Raw genomic sequence first — 13,473 nt, forward strand, 5'->3', positions numbered from 1 at the left:
TATCACCACCGACCCCACAGAAATACAAACTACCATCAGAGAATACTATAAACACCTCTATGCAAATAAACTAGAAAACCTAGAAGAAATGGATAATTTCCTGGACACTTACACTCTCCCAAGATTAAACCAGGAAGAAGTTGAATCCTTGAATAGACCAATAGCAGGCTCTGACATTGAGGCAATAATTAACAGCCTACCAACCAAAAAAGTCCAGGATCAGATGGATTCACAGCCGAATTCTACCAAAGGTACAAGGAGGAGCTGGTACCATTCCTTCTGAAACTATTCCAATCAATAGAAAAAGGGGGAATCCTCCCTAACTCATTTTACGAGTCCAACATCATCCTGATACCAAAGCCTGACAGAGATACAACAAAAAAAAAGAGAATTTTAGATCAATATCCCTGATGAACATCGATGCAAAAATCCTCAGTAAAATACTGGCAAACCGAATCCAGCAGCACATCAAAAAGCTTATCCACTATGATCAAGTGGGCTTCATGTACTTTTTTTTAAAAAAAGGTAACTGTGAAACAGCCTCAGGTAGGTCCTTCAGGAGGAATTCCAGAAGAAGGCATTGTTATAGGAGATGACAGCGTGCTTGTTACTGTCCCTGAAGACCTTCCAGTAGGATAAGATGTGGAGGTGGAAGACAGTGATATTGATGATCCTGATCCTGTGTAGTCCTAGGCTAATGTGTGTGTTTGAGTCTTTGTTTTTAACAAAAATTTAAAAATTATATTTAAAAATTTAAAAATTCAAAAAAGTTTATAGAATGAGGATAAAAAGAAATTATTATTGTACAGCTGTAAAGTGTGTTTGTATTTCAAGCTATTACTGAAAAAGAGTCAAAAAGTTTTGAAAAATTAAGAAGTTTATAAAGTGAAAAATTTACAATAAGCTAAGGTTAATTTATTATAGAAGAAAGAAGATTTTTCTATAAATATAGGTAGTCTAAATATAATATTTATGAAGTCTACAGTAGTGTACAGTAATGTCTTAGGCCTTCACATTCTCTCAGCACTCACTCACTGACCCACCCAGAGCAATAGGCAGTCCTGCGCGCTCCATTCATGGGAAGTGCCTTATAGAGGTGTATTTTAAATAAAATCTTTTATACCATATTTTACTGTACCTTTTCTAGGTTTTGATAGTTTAGATAGATAAACAAATACCACTGTATTAACAATTGCCTAGAGTATTAAGTACAGTAACATGCTGTACAGATTTGTAGTCTAGGAGCAACAGGCTAGACCACCTAGCCTAGTATGTAGTATGTCTGCAGTATGTCTTGCCATCCCGGTTCATGTAAGTGCACTCTGTGATGTTCACACAAGTACAAAATCGCCTAATAATGCATTTCTCAATGTATCCTTGTCGTTAAGCACCACATATCTATATTTGGAATCCAGAATTTTGTAGTTCCAGAGACTATTTGGACTACAAAAGTAATTTTAAAATGTTTTCCTCTTTTAACAGGTGAATTCTTTGGATAAAATCTTCCCTGTTAGCCTGGTGTAATCAACAGATTAAGGAGGGACATGTCTGAGACAAGTCGGGGTGGGAGATGCCTTGAGCCTCCAACCCTACCTCCTTTGCTCGCTCCTCATCTCCTCTCTACAGCTCTGCAGCAGCCTTGGGGCATCTCTCCTGAGTCTTAGGTCTCAAAAGAACAACAACAACAAACTAAGAAGCTTGAAAAAACACTGCATAGCATCAAGCTGCCATACTCTCACCTTCAGCAAAATTTCCATATGGCTCCCCAAGAGTAGGTTCTAGAAAGCCAGTAAGAATGTAAACGAGTACAACCACAATAGAGAGTACAACTAAATACAGAGCTACCATATGATCCAGCAATCCCACTGCTGGATATATTCCCAAAAGAAAGGAAATCAGTATGTTAAAGACATATCTGCACATTCATGTTTGTTGCAGCACTGTTCACAATAGCCAAGATTTGGAAGCAACCTAAGTATCCATCAACACATGAATGGACAAAGACATTGTGGTACATAGAAACAATGGAGTACTATTTAGTCATTAAACAATGAGATTCTGTTATTTGCAACAATATGGATGGAATTGGAGGTCATTATGTTAAGTGAAGTGAGCCAGGAACAGAAAGACAAACATTGTATATTCTTACTCATTTGTTGAATGTAAAAATCAAAACAATGGGACCCATGGAGATAGAGAATGGAAGGATGGTTACCAGAGGCTAGGAAGGGTACTGGGGGATCGGGGAGAGGTAGAGATGGTTAAAGAGTACAAAAAATAATTAGAAAGAATAAATAAGACCTAGTATTTAATAGCATGACAGTGTGACTATAGTCAAAATAATGTAATCATACATTTTAAAATAACTTAAAGAACATAATTGAATATTTTTGTAACACAAAGGCTAAACACTAAGGAGATGGATACTCCATTTTCCACGATGTGATTATTATGCATTGCATGCCTTTATCTAAATATCTCACATACTCCATAAATATAGACACCTACTGTGTACCTACAAAAATTAAAAATTAAAAAAAAACTTAGAAAGCCACCAAGACATTGTAATTGTGGATGAAGATGCAATGAGCATGGAGGGCATTCAATGCTATTACTCAACACTAATATTCAATACTATTACTGCATATACAGAACTGAAGCCCAGAAACACACAGCTGGATTCAGTGGCAGGACTTGAATCCAGGTCCTGTGACGTTCAATCCAATGTCCTTGGTATACCTGGAAGACTGATGGATATGATCAATGGCCTTCCTGATGGGTCAGGTGCCCTTCACAGGGAACACAGAGATAATGCATATCTATTCTTTTCTATCAGGGCACTTGGCACAATTTGTAATCATTTACTCATTAGTGTGTTTGTTTATATTGCATCTCCTTCCCCAGACTGTAAATTCCTTGAGGACAGAAACAGTGGCACTTTTACTTTTGTATTACTTAGCACCTAATATACAAAAGTCTTCAATTAGGTTGGGAGTGGTGGCTTACACCTGTAATCCCAGCACTCTGGGATGCCAAGGAGGGAGGATAGCTTGAGCCCAGGAGTTCAAGGCCAGTCTGGGCAACATAGCAAAATCCCAACTCCACAAAATATACAAAAATTAGCCGGATGTGGTGGCACATGCCTGTAGTCCCAGCTACTTGGGAGGCTGAGGTGGGAGAATCACCTGAGCCCGTGAGGTCGAGGCTACAAGTGAGTTGAAATTGTGCCACTGCACTCCATCCTGGGCAACAGAGTGAGACCCTGTCTCAAAAGAAAAAGGGGCTTCAACTATTCTTTTGTATTGTTAAAAGTGTATTTGAAAGCAAGAATCACTTTATCTCCAACTCTGCTTATGAAAAGGAAACATCCAAGTAGATCCAGCAGCCAGATTTACCCTCTAACGAAGCCTGCTAAACTGTTCGAGTCTAAATGCAAAGCCCTTCTCTAAAAAAGCCCTACAAACATCCTATAGTGAACTGAAAAGCCTAGTTCAACTGAAAATTGATTTCACCTGCTTTCCATCACAAGCAAGACTCAACAGACTATAGCTGGTCTAGTTACATATTAGTACAAATTATATAAAATTCAAAATCTCCGTACAGATGGGAAGGAAAGATACACATTAGGGCATTTCCTAATTTCTATAACTATAAGGGAAAATCTTTGGGGTTTGTGGGGTTCATTTGTTTTGTTATAATTTACCTTCCACATTAAACACAGCTAGCATGCTATTTCTTTAGACATACTTTAACTTTGCATCTGCCCCAAACATCCCATTTGTTGTTTCCTTGATGAGGAATTAAGTTTATGATTTAAAATCAATAGCTGAATAGCTCACTTCAGCTAAACTATTTGTATATACAATAAAAGAAAACAACACAATCTAGGTCATATTTCTTTCATGCTCCAAATCTGCTTTTACTTAAAAAAAAAAAAAAGGTCTGCTTTCTATAAACAAGAAGGTATGAAAAAGACTGCTGGCCTCCTCCTTGTTTTTTAAGGAACAAGCTTTTCCTTTTTATTCCTCATAGTTGTTTCCTATGTTTTGAGCAACCCTGCTTTGTGTATATACAAGGCATAAGCAGTCCTGGGTGGAAGATTGCCTTGAAACTCTTCCACTGAGATGGTGAGCCCCAGGTACTGAAACCTGGGGAAAGTGTGAGCCTGGAGAGGGGCTCAGAATCACTTACATCCCAGACAAAAGGCCAAGTAGATTAGATGAATAAAAACAAAATTCTAAATGCTTCTGGTTATTTTCAGTTTCCATTTATGCTGCTGCACTTAATGTAGACCAGAATAGGTCGGTTACATGTAGTTGCATATTCTATTTGGGGTATAATTTAATAGTCAGAAATGAGATGCCAGAAAATGCCTGGGGAAAAAAAGCAATATGGGAATAAATACATATTTTGGCACTAATAACCAGACCTGTCCCTTGCATTGCTTATGTCCCTAAAAATATGCCATTTATAATCATTTGATGCAATTACAGAGTATTTCTTGTGGTGGTAAGCTCAAAATACCGTGGCACATTATTATTTCTTTCAGATTCCCTGAAGTTTTTATTACTGAGACGCAGCGTCATCAGATGTCACGAACAACCAAGCAACTGTGGCATCTCTTACATCGCCTACTTTGACAGTTTCTGGATTTAGAATACATTTTATCAATTATTCAGGTTCCTTTGTTCTCCCGTCAATGGCCAATTGCCTTTTAGCTTTTAGCATTGTCATTAGAAAATAAAAAAAGGACCCAAATTTGCTCTATTTTCTTATATTTAATAAAAATGGTTTTATCGTGTGTATGTCTAAAGTCATGAACTGTCTGTAAATACATAAAAAAAAACTTTTCCATTTTTATAAAAAAATATGTGTTGTGCTATATAATGAGAAGAGCACGGGATTTGGAACCAGAAGACCAGGGGGTCTGCAGACAGACTTGGCTTGCTTTGCCAATTACTAAGTCCCAAGCAACACATTTAACTGATAAGAATTTCAGCTTCTTCATGAGTAACAAGGTTTATAACTATTAGCCTCAGGCATTGTTGTGATGATCAAATCAAAGGAGTTAATTACATGAAAGTGGTTTCTGTATTGTAAAGTGCAATATAAATGTTGTGTTGAGTTTACTACCACTTAACAATTCTGCCCACAGTTGAGAAATCTCTCAGTACACTTAGGATTCTTTCAGTACAGTTTTTGTTTTGTTTTGTTTTGTTAAGACTTTAAAGGAGAAAGTAAAGGCAGAGAGGAGGAAGAAGAGAGGAGGCAGGGGGAAGGAGGAAAAGAGTGGGAAGGGAAACAGGGGAGGAATAAAGAGGGAGGAGAAGAACTGGAAGAAGGGGAGAAGGAGGAGAATTTGACCTAAGCCCCTCTAAGTCACAGACTCAACCTCGTCACCAGCTATCCTTCCCTTGCACTCCTATCCCAACTGCCTACTACGTATGCTCTGTTAACCCCTTCAGTTCATGCTCCCCCCTACCTTCCTCCACTGTGTTCTAACACAAATATTTACTATGGAGGCAGGTTGTTTCTTTCTGCAACTATGTACAATTGAAAAATCTCTCAGTACAGCTTCATGCTTTTTATCAGTTCAGCTAAGGTTTAACCACAATCTTCCCACTCTACAGCCCAGCTCTAAACAAGCCAAACAAACCTTGTCATCATTTCTCTTGAGCCTTTGAGGTCCTGGTTGGCCTGTGATCAAGATTCTTCAACCACTAGTGTAAAGCCCTGGACCTCAGACTCTCACCTTTCAATCTTCAAATTGTTTCAGTGTCTCATCTTTCCATCCACCATGTTTTCCTCCATTCCTGCCATCCTTCCTATTCTCCTTAAGTCCTTCTTGCCCGAGGGTGAAGTCATTCATCTCCATCTTCAATTAGATGGTGCTTCCTAGCTTTTATATCTAGAGCATGTCCTTTGCTAGACCTGCATATTCAAACCAACTTCCTTAGATGGTCACCATATACTTTAGAATACATGAGATGCCACAATTGTGGAGTCCTAATTAGAGAAAAGGAGTCAGGCTGTTGGGAGCAGGAGAAAACAAAAAGAAAAAGTGGATAAGCTACATGTCTGCCTTTCTTCATGGTCCAGGACACATAGCCTTCCTGTGCAAACAACTCACAATCTTCTCATGCCTGACTTACTTTCAGACCCTCGGACAAGAGAAAACTGCAAGTTAGCTTACTGCAACTTTGGCGTTATCGGTAAAGCATATAGCCCTCTCCAGCACAAGTGCCATTCCATAAAATTCCCACCAAGCCTTTGTCTGCTTGCAGTCAGTTCCTCTCTTGCTGATCTGCCCATTGCACCCTTGCAACATATTTTCATGCTTTCTCTAACCAATATGGCTTTCTTTCCTCACAACTGTCTGGGTAAATTCTCTTTACTGCCTGTGCCGCTGGCCCCAGACAGATGCTACCAGTGACAAAAATTATGTATTTAAAATGTAATTCCTGCTCCCTGCATTTACAAATGTGAAAAGTGGGGGTTAAAGAGGTCCTATGGCTACCCATGGTTATGTGGAAGGTCAGTGCTAAACACCTGCAACAGGTTCCAGGGTTTTGTGCCCCAGTGCTATCTGTTTTTATCTCATTGGCTTCTGCAACAATTTTAACATGTTTTGTTCCTGCTGGTGGAACCCCAGGTGCCCTTCTTCCTCAGTTAGCATCAGGCAAGATGCAAATTTGGGATGGTTACACTGGTGAAAGGCTTAGAAGAAAAAACTGAGAGTTACAAAAGCCAGGCAGTTTAAAAGAGATCCCTTTGTGAAACATTTTACACTAAAAGTGGTCCCTGGCACTAAATTAAAGTGCTAAAATGTCAGACAATTTAATGGAGTAGTATTTCACCATATAGAGTCAAGGCTTCAAACACTTCCAGGAAACAAGAACTAACAATAAACCTGATGAGCTTAACACTCTGGAATTTCTTATATCCTGTCAGAATCATCCATTACCAAGCCATTATTTCTGAGGCCTTGTTTAACAGCCACGTATATCTAACAGGAGAATCCAAAGGACAAAACCAAAACTTGCGTGCCAGGCACATCATATGCCAGCCTTCTGTGGCTGTTCCTTTGGCCAGAGTGCGTGTCTTTTAGTTTGATGCACAATTTAAATTCATTACTCTCTGCAACTATTCTGTCCAGATCACAAATGTGACCTCCATTGCCAAACGCAAGGGAAGCTCTTCTATCTTCTCTTTAATTAAACACTTTCTGTAGCCTGAAATGCTTTTGTGACATCAGGCCCTCTTGGTTTCTTCCCACCTTACTGACTGCTTTTTCTGTCTTTGTTAGTTTCTTTCTATGGCAACTCTTAATACTGGAATTCTACAAGACTTGGTTTTGATCCCTCTTATCTTCTCTATAATCTCTACATGGATGATCTCATCTGGCCAACTGGCTTTAATTAAACATATATTCCAATGTCTTCTAAATTTATATCTTTAACCCTGACCTCTTCCTTGAGTTCCAGACTTTTCTAGACAATTCTTTACATCTTCAATTGGAAGCATAATAGAGATTTTAAATTAATAGCATTTTCACCTTTCCCCCAAAATACCACATGAGATATTCGCCAAATATTTGCTGTCTCATATTGTCTTACCTCCATTTATTCAGTTACTTCAGCCACAAACAGGTGTTACCGTTAGTTACTTTCCTTGCTTCCTTAACTGCATCTATTTAGTGAGGTTTGTTGACTCTCTAAAATAGATTCTAACTTCTCCTCATCTTTTGTACTCATCCCCTGGTTCCACTCTAACCTAACCCAATGTCATCTCTTTCCTGGAATTATCAGGGAAATGCAAATCAAAACCACAATGAGGTATTATCTTAGCCTAGTTAGTATGGTTATTACCAAAAAGACAAAAAATTTTACAAATGCTGGCAAAGATGCCGAGAAAATGGAACTTTTGTACACTGTTGAATGGAAATTTGCATAGCCATTATGGAAAACAGTCTGGAGACTCCTCAAAGGACTAAAAATAGAACTACCATATGATCCAGCAATCTCAATCTTGGGTATTGATCCAAAGAAGAGGAAAAAAGCACATCAAAGGGATAACTTCACACCTATGTTTATTGTTGCACTATTCACAATAACAGTGTATGAAAGTAACCTAAGTATCCATCAATGAGTAAATGGATAAAGAAAATGTGGTAAATATGTACAAAGGAATATTATTTAGCCACAAGAAAGAATGAAATCCTGTCATTTGCAGCAACATAGATGGAATTGGAGGTCATTATGTTACATGAAATAAGCCTAACATCAAATCACAAATATTGCATGTTCTTGTTCATATGTGGAAGCTGAAAAGTGAATCTTATGAAGATAGAGAGTAGATAGATAGTTACTGGAGGCAGGGAACGATGAAGGGGTAAGGAATGAAGAGAGTTTGGTTAATGTGCAAAAACATACAGTTAGATAGAAAGAATAAATAAGTCCTAGTGTACAATAGCACATTCGAGTGACTATAGTGCTACAGTTTGGATGCTTGCCCCCATACACCTCATGTTGAAATTTGATTCTCAGTGTTGAAGGTGGGGCCTAATGGAAGGTGTTTGGGTGATGGATGTAAAACTTTCATAAATAGATTAATGCCTTAACCAGGGAGTTGGGGAGATCGGGAGTGAGTTAGTTACTCTTGCAGGAACTAACAGAACGAGTTCTCCCTCTGCTAGTTTCCTCTGTTTCCTTCTTGTTTCCTTTCTCACCATGTAATCTCTGCACATACTGGCTCTCTATACCTTCCTCCATGAGGGGAAGGGGCCTGTGGCCCTCACCAAATACAGATGCCCAATTTTGAATTTTTCCAGACATCACAACTGTGAACCAAATACATCTTTTTCCTTTATAAATTATTTTATGACAACACAAAACAGACTAAGACATATAATTAACAATAATATATTTTATATTTCAAGATAGCTAAAAGAACAGATTTGAAATGTTCCCAACACAAAGAAATGATAAGGTTTGAGGTGATAGATACGTTGTGTGTGATCTGATCATTACACATTGTATGTATGTATCAAAATATCACAGGTATCCTATAAATACGTATCAATGAAAAAATCTTTAAAATAGACACATCTGGTCTCCTTGCTTCTTCTGGCATCGTCTTACAGAACAACCATTGTAATCTTTTAAAACTATAAATCATATCATGCCATTTCTTGCTTAATGCTATGTGTTGGTTTCTAGTTGATCTTCAAATAAAATGCAACTCCTTTCACTACCACCCCTCCCAGCCCTTGCATCATAGACTCTGGCTACTATGACTGGAATCATTCCCACCTGAGCCTTTGCGCTTGCTGTTCCCTCTGCCTGAAATACTGTTCCCTACATGGTTGACTTCTTCTTGTTACTCAGCTCTCCAAGCTCAAAGCCTCCTTCTCAGAGAGGCCTTTACTGGAGATTCAAACTACATAGTCCCAGCCACTTTACATCACATTACCTTCTTATTATTTTAAATCTACAGGCTTCTATAGCTTTTATTTCTTCCCATTCAGTGAAGAAGGAGGTTCAGGGTCTATAATAATATTTTTCCTCCTTTAAAAACAAAAGAGGAAAATTACTTTCTATTTTTTATCTGTACTGAGTTGATATTTTTATAAATGTTGATATTACTACATCCAAGACATAATAGCATGCACAACAATTAATTCATTCTGTTTTGTTATTCTTTGCCCAGAACAGAGATATAAATAGCAGATATCAGGACAGTCATAAGGCACAGAGTTATTTATTCTTTCCCAAATTCCCTTAAAATACATCTAATCAGCTAGATGTTATTCTTTTCATATGGACAATTTAAAAGATGGTCTATAAATGTTCGCCACATGACATGTTTTCTGACGTTACTCCAAGCCAGTGTTTCTTGCCTAAATCATTGTGAAAAGAATTTAGATTCATTTCAATAGTTGACATCATGTAGATAAAATATCTAAATGGATGAGTTTTTTTTATATTTATGCTAATATTTGGAGTTACACAGGCATAGATTCAGAGGATATGGGAAACTCTGCTTGATGAGATGATGAGAGGCTGTCAATGAGCCCAGTCTTCACTCTCAATCCCACCCACACAGTCTCTGCTCATGTTATCTTATATTGAAAACAATGAATCCATAACTGATATTAAAAAATGCTGAAAATGGCAAGGCGCGGAGGCTCATGCCTGTAATCCCAGCACTTTGGGAGGCAGAGGCAGGTGGATCACGAGGTCGGGAGATCGAGACCATCCTGGCCAACATGGTGAAACCCTGTCTCCACTAAAAATACAAAAATTAGCTGGTCATGGTGGTGTCTGCCTGTAATCCCAGCTACTTGGGAGGCTGAGGCAGGAGAATCGCTTGAACCAGGGAGACAGAGGTTGCGGTGAGCTGAGATCGCGCCACTGCACTCCAGCCTGGCAACAGAGCGAGACTCTGTCCCAAAAAAAAAAAAAAAAAAAAAGCTCAAATTAAAAATAAAGTTCAGAAAGCAAGTTTATAAGTAAATGGAATCCTGGGCTACTTTTTTTTCTTTTTAAATAATTGTGGTTTGGGTTGGTGCTAGAAGCGATTTATTAAAAAATAAACTTTTGGCGGGAGGGTAGAAAGACAAAAGAGAAATACTTTGTCAAGGTGTTAGTTCTGAGGTGACAGAACCAAAGGATAGGGTGGAAGACAAACAACGGACTTGAATTTTCAATCAAGAGTTTCAGAAATTAGGATGAAACACATAATTGTTTCACTATAGAACTCATTATATCCCTCTTAGCAAAGTAATTTCAAACTGGGAAATAAGCAAATCTTTTCTCAGGGAGGAGTATTAAACCTTATTATTCTCATTGTTAAAATCGAACAACCAGGAAAATATATGACAGCTTGGGAACAACATACAGGCTATATCATTTCAAGTGATCACTTGGTGGAAAGATAACAAGGTCCTTGTCAAAATCAGGTGTCATGCTGGGCAGGAGCACTGCATGTCACAAAAGCCTGGGCAAAAGTGGTATTTGGTAATGGGGCTGCCTCTCCTTTGCTCTAAGGAAGTCACAGCTCATCCTAGCCAAGTTGCTTACTTTTTCTTCTTTGACCTTCCTGTTGCCAGAATATTGTCTCAACAGGGTTCTGTTAATTCAGGGGCTACGTAAGCAGTGCTGGGTTTGGGCTTTAATTCCATTCCATTCTATGAAATCCAGGTTTTTCCAAATTCAGCACTTCACATCTCCTTTAATTAAGTAGCCAACGGTTCCTCTTTCACTGTTTATTCCTGGATACAGGTATATATCACAACCAAAACCCCCCATCTCTTTAAGTGGAAAATATTTCTGCTAGATTGTCCTGCCACTGAGCTGCAGACAGCCTCAGGACCCATCAGCCAATAAGAGGGAAGCTCTGCTTTCAAACCTAAATGTGAAGTCACCACTCATGTTTTTGCATCATATCCAAGCTGAAAGATGCAGTGAGTAAGAATTTCAAGAGAGGCACATCCAGCAAAGGATACCCATAAGCAACCTTTCAAAGTTTTTATCCAAACTACCCTCTTTCCCAACTCCACATCCTAAATCAACTTTATGCCCTTGTACATATAAGACAAAACCAAGCAAAACAAAGACCAACAAACCTTTTTTGCTCTCTAAATGAATTATCTCGTGGATTTTGTTTTATAGTTTATGGAAAATGGTGCAGCAACACTTATGGTAAATAGGAGCCTGGCAACAAACAGAAACGCCTCTCCTCAAACTCCACCAGATCACAGCCAGATTAGAGGACCCTGCCAGTCTGTCGGTTCCTATGTAGTAAAAAAGAACCTGTAACTTGGAAGGCTCTGGCTTAGTACAAGGATATTCCTGCTGCCAGGACAAGCACTTGCCACATGGAATTTTGACTCAAATACACTTTCCTGTACTATCTCTGATCCTAATTTTAGCACTAGTTTTTCCATTTCAGTTTCTAGGATTGAAACGTAAAGGGAGCTTTGTCCAAAGGCAAGTGACATAGGCCTTATACTTGTTGCTATCCTTAATTTCTTCATTCATGATACTTGCCTTAAAGACTAAAATTCTCCTTCCTTTTGTTAAATAGATTCCTGTCCTCAGCCCTGATGGTCACTGGCAAAGATGTGTATCCCAATGGATGAGAGCATCTCCTTCATCTCCTTGGTCATTGTCAGGGTGACAAGCACACGATCAACACTTGGTCACACAAGTGTCCAGCTGTCACTTTGCCTAAAGCCCCTCACTCCCTGCATCTAGTGAATTTCTGGCTTTGTCATTGCAATGCATGGTGCACTGGGACAGGTAGCCTTGGAACTTCTTTATCTCCGTAGTCCCCAAAGCTTGGGCTTGAGCCAGAGGCATGTGGCAGTCATCTGTGCACTGCCATACCTGCTGCATAAACACCTGGCTGTCCTCACAACAGCTGGCGCTGAACATGAAAAATTACATCTCCCAGATCTACCTCCCTCAAGAGGCTTCTTCATAGAGGCCACCATCTTCTGAGCCCAGAGCTCCCACAGCTCCACCATGGCAACCAAGAGCTCAGGAAATCTTCTTACTGTTCTTCACTAAGTTTCCTATCAACATACACTATTTCTATTTTCTTTCTTCTTCTTCTTGTTTCTTTTCTTTGGGGACAGGGTCTTGCTCTGTCACCCAGGCTGGAGTGCAGCGGCATGATCACAGCTTAGTTTACTGTAGCCTTAAACTCTCGGGCTCAAGTAATCCTCTTGCCTCAGCCTTTTGAGCAGCTGTTACTACAAGTGCGCACCACCAGACCCAGCTAAGTTTTTCTATTTTTTGTAGAGACAAGGTTTTGCCATGTTGACCAGGTTAGTCTAGAACTGGGTTCAAGCAATCCTCTTGCTTCAGCCTCCCAGAGTGCTGGGATTATAGCCATGAGCCACTGCCCCCTGCCAAATTTTGACACCCCAAAATGTGCTGGGATGTCAAGGTATTTTAATAGTTTTACATATGTTGTGAAATAATATATATTTTTTAAATGTTACTGTATTTTTTAAAATTACTTCTTGAATCTTTGTAAATGGTCTTAGTGTCTTTGTTTCTAAAATATAAGTTCATTTTCAATCTCTCGCTAAGGCAGGCATGAAGCTTCAAGGAGCATGTTTGAAGGAGCATTGGGGACAAGCAGACCCATCAGATCAAGGACATAGATCCCGAAAAGACTCCCCTACAATAAGCTCTCATCATATTTGTTTCCAAAATCTCACCTTAGCTTTCTGGCCTTCCTTGTTCTGGCTCTGCACCAGCCCTGGCTGGCCTCATTTCACGTGGTCAGCTCTAAATGTTAGGCTATTTGCTTTCAGATCTCAGTACTTCTGGTCCCTTCTCCCCTTTGGCTCTTCATTTTTGTCCTCTATCAGTTGGTCAATCCTCTCCAATGGGAACTTGACTTTAGCTCCTACTCCAGTCTTGCTCTTGTAGAGCCCATGGCACTGAAATTCACTCTGGC

General features: G+C 39.2%; 1 protein-coding gene across 4 annotated transcripts in view; it reads right to left on the reverse strand.

Annotated features, from left to right (window-relative positions):
• Window positions 1-13,473, reverse strand: part of NRG1 (neuregulin 1) — a 1,213,919-nt gene that overhangs the window by 756,423 nt on the left and 444,023 nt on the right. The window lies entirely within an intron of this gene.

Source organism: Mandrillus leucophaeus, unplaced genomic scaffold, assembly GCF_000951045.1.
Source record: "Mandrillus leucophaeus isolate KB7577 unplaced genomic scaffold, Mleu.le_1.0 Scaffold183, whole genome shotgun sequence".
Taxonomy (NCBI): domain Eukaryota; kingdom Metazoa; phylum Chordata; class Mammalia; order Primates; family Cercopithecidae; genus Mandrillus; species Mandrillus leucophaeus.